The sequence below is a fragment of the Cricetulus griseus genome (genome assembly GCF_003668045.3).
Source record: "Cricetulus griseus strain 17A/GY chromosome 1 unlocalized genomic scaffold, alternate assembly CriGri-PICRH-1.0 chr1_1, whole genome shotgun sequence".
Taxonomy (NCBI): Eukaryota; Metazoa; Chordata; class Mammalia; order Rodentia; family Cricetidae; genus Cricetulus; species Cricetulus griseus.
The window spans coordinates 132,445,869-132,450,319 of record NW_023276807.1 but is presented as its reverse complement, the minus strand read 5'-3'; positions in this window follow the sequence as shown (position 1 = coordinate 132,450,319).

Here is a 4,451-nt window from a genome sequence, read left to right as displayed (position 1 = left end):
TATATCTTTTTGTGTGCATTTATTTGGAGGGGATATGAGTTATATACATGCAAACCATGTGTGCAGAGGTCAGAGGACAACTAACTTAAAGTGGTCAGTTCTCTCCTTCCATGGGGGTACCGGGCTTCGAACTCGGGTAGCCAGGTTCACCAGCAAGTATTTTCACCCCCTCAGCTATCTCAGAATTTTAAAAAATACTTACTACATTTGTTTTATTTGTTCTCTCTCTGTGTGTAGGTCAGAAGAAACTCTGAGATACCTGTTTTGTTTTTCCACAGTGTGGGGACTGGGGGTTGAACATAATCAGGCTTACTGGTAGGCACCTTCACTCCATGAGCCATCTTGCTAGCCCAGCATGCATCTAAAAATTTTTTGTGTGCCTTCCCATTAACACTTTAAAATTTATTTATTTATTTATTTATTTATTCGTTTTTTGAGACAGGGTTTCTCTGTGTTCTTTGGAGCCTATCCTGGCACTTGCTCTGGAGACCAGGCAGGCCTCGAACTCAGAGATCCGCCTGCCACTGCTTCCCGAGTGTGCTGGGATTAAAGGCATGCACCACCAACGTCTGGCTTACATTTAAAAATTTATATGTTTACCTATTTTTTTTTTTTTTTTTTTTTTTGGTTTTTCGAGACAGGGTTTCTCTGTGTAGCTTTGGAGCCTATCCTGGCACTTGCTCTGGAGACCAGGCTGGCCTCGAACTCATAGAGATCCTCCTGCCTCTGCCTCCCGAGTGCTGGGATTAAAGGCATGCGCCACCTACGCCCAGCATGTTTACTTATTTTTATGTGTATGGGTTGTATATGTGTATATGTAGCGTGTGCCTGGTGCCCAAGGAGGGCAAAAGAAAGTATCATCATATGTGTGCTGGGAACTGAACTCAGGTCCTCTCCAAGAGCAGTCAGTGCTTTTAATGGCAGTGGTTGTTTTCACTTGGATTGATGATGTCATATTTCCACTTTATGCTGTGTGCACTCAGAACGTACAAACTTTGCTAAACAGTTACATGTCCCATCCTTTAGGACTTCTGTGATTGAGTACAAAAAGGAAGTTGAGGCTGTCAGAGCCCCTGGAACTACAGTTATGGACGGCTGTGTGAGCCATGGTGTGGGTGCTTACAACCACTGAGCCACCTCTCCAGCCCCTATAGTTACATTTTAAATGCATATAGAATCTCCTACACAGTAGCCTCAATCTTGCCTCTTGGACTATGAAGCATAAAAACTATCTGCTATTTGACCTTTCAGAAAAGTTGCAGACATCTGAACTCATGTTGGCTTGAGGATTAACCCATATTTGTAAGACTTCTGGGAATGAGTTTATGGACTAGAGTTTGCTTTGTATATGCTTGTCAGTAGGATTATAAATCCAAAGATGTCTTGCTAAAGCAATTAAAATTAGGTACTCCTACACTGGGCGGTGGTGCACACCTTTAATCCCAGTACTCGGGAGGCCAAGGCAGGCAAATCTCTGATTTGGAGGCCATCCTGGTCTTCACAGCAAGTTCCAGAACATCGGGGCTACACAAAGAAACCCTGTCAAACAAAACAAACAAAAAAAAAGTTAGGCACTCCTTTTTAATTGCAGGAAGCTTCTATGCCTACAGTGGAAAAGTGAATAATTATTTGTGGAATACAGTTATAGTTTGAAAGGTAGGAAAACTGGAAGTGGAAGAAAATAGGCCAAAGACAGGGAGCCTTGGAAATTTTCTGTTTGTGATGGGGAAGAAATATGTGACTCACCATATAAATGGGCACAGCAATTTGAGACCCCTGTGTCCTCTACTGTGCAAATTAAAGACCACAGTTTTAAAAAAGAAAGTATGAGGCCAGTAGGATGGGCAAGTGGGTAAAAGACACTTGCCACCAAGTCTGCTTTGAGTTTGATCTCTGGGAACCACGTGGTAGAGGGAAAAGCAGCTCCCTCAGGTTGTCTTCTGACTTCCACGCTCACAATGTCAGCACAGAAGCACACACACTTGACACTCACAAAAGAAAAACTTCTTTAAATGTAAAAGAAAAACTGCTAAGGGCCAGGGACATGGTTTAGTTCTTGTTACACAAGTCTGACTGAGTTTGATCCCTGGAACCCATGTAAAGGTGGAAGTGAAGCTGTGTTCTGACCCCCACTTGCACTCTGTGGCTTGTGTTTATCCAGACACACATCATAGGCATACAATACTAGTATTAAGAGTTAAGCATAGTGACAGACTTGGAGAATGGAAGCAGGAGGATCAGGAGTTCAAAGATATCCTTGGCTACACAGTGAATCTAAGACAAGCCTGGGCTACATGAAATCCTATTTCAAAAGACCAAACAAATGGGGCTGGAGAGATGTTCCAGTGGTTAAGAGCACTTGCTATTTTTCCAGAGGACAAAGTTTAGTTCATAGCACCCATACCAGGCAGCTCACAAATGCCCATAACTCCAGCTCCAGGGGATATGACACTCTTTGGCCTACAGGAACCCCACTACACACATACATGAACACAGATATACACATCACAAATAAATCTTAAACAATGAATGCTGGACCTACTGGTACAATGTCAGTTTTGGGTGTCCAAGATGAGAGGATCCAAGTACAAGGCCTGCCTCACTTGAGAATGAGTTCAAGACCAGCTGAAGGCAAGTCATGGTGGTGAATGCCTTTAATCCCAACACTCAGAAGGCTATTTCAGAGGGATCTGAAATAGCCCTGGCTGTACAGATCACTATGTACACCAGGCTGACCTTGAACTCAAAGCCTGCCTCTACCTCCAAATTCTTTGATTAAAGGCACATGCTACCACACCTAGCTGATCTCTGTTTTTAAGGCCAGCTTGTCTCAAAATAAAACAATAATTAAAAAAATAACCAGTCTGGTAAATTTATAGAGACTATATTTGGTGGGAATACTTAACACTGAAGATAATAGACATAGTAAAAAAGACATTCAACGGGGGTGTGGTGGTGCACACCTTTAGTCCCAGTGCTTGAGAGACAGAGTCAGGAGGCTCTGACCACTGCCCAGGGGTCACTTAGCTTTTAATAGCTTTCTTGAACCAGTAAATCATCTCTGACACCCTCTTCCTGTTTGGTGGTATAAACACCAATGGTTGATAGAACCTGTTTGAAGAGATGCTGAAAACACCCTAAAAGTAGAAGCAGACTGTAACTAGGAAGAGTGGGTACCACTGGCATGATGAGGCAGAATCACAGAAGGATACTGACAGCAATAACCTGAGAAATTCCTTTCCAAAATAATAAAGCTCAACTTTATCTTTTGACTCAGAATCCTGTCTTTTTGTTTACTCCATGTTTCACAAAGGAAATTTAATGGCTATATAGTAAAACACATAATGTGGACAATCAATTCTATGTAAAATTTTTAAATAAACCAATAGTTATTATAAAGGTTATAGAGCCAGGGATGCAGCTTGGTTGGATCCAATGCCTCTGGCCTCTACAGGGACCTGCACACACGCATACATACCCACACACAGATACACACATGCATACATAACCACACACAGATACACCCACGTACAAATAATTTTTTAAAATCTTATTAAAAATTTAGCACCAACAAAGAAGCATGAGGCTGAGTATGGTGGCTCACTCCTGGTAAAGCCAGCACTTGAAGGTAAAGCAGGCAGATGCCAGGAGTTCCAGACAGCCTAGAGTACGTAAGTGAGTTCCAGGATAACCTTTGCTACATAGTGAGACCCTGTCTCAAAACACAGACAAAGGGCAGGAAAATAAAGGCTGTTTTTTTGTCTGAAGTTGAGGAGGAATAGAAGACTGCTTGGGGCAGGTAAGGAGGTTCTTTGGTTGTTTGTTTGTTTGTTTGTTTTTGTGAGGGAGGGCAGGATTTAGGATATAATCTAGCCTGGCCTCAAACTCAAGTGCTGTGTAGGAGTGTACTACTGGCCAGCTGGTGTTGAGGGGTTTGAGGTCATCCATTGTTTACTACACAGCTGGTTTGAGGCTACATGAGACCCTGTTTCAACAAACAACAAAATCATGTGCTAGCACATCCAGTTTGGAGGGACAGCCTTTCACCCAGGCGGCCTCAGCTCTCAGCAATCTTCCACCCAAGTGCTAAGATTCCAGGTATGCACCACCATGTCTTGTCCCGTGCACACATTTATGTTCTTCCCTGGTAAGGACCTGTTACAATTAGGGATAGCAAGGGCTGTATGGAAGGGAAGCATACTCTGTTCAATAAAACAGAGTAGGGAGGAGCCACGAGTGGTCAAGAGATTTCTGGACAGCACCAAGAGTGTGGGTGTGGAATGCTGGCTGATGTCCCTGAAGAGGAAGTGCCCACCAGGACCACAGAGGTTCTCCCCCAAGGAAGGGGCAGGGGGAGCACTATCTAGGGGATGAGCTGTAGGTCTAGCTTGAACAATCTCCAATCTTCTTCATTCCTAGACTCCACAGAATGGGAGGCATTTATTCCTAGG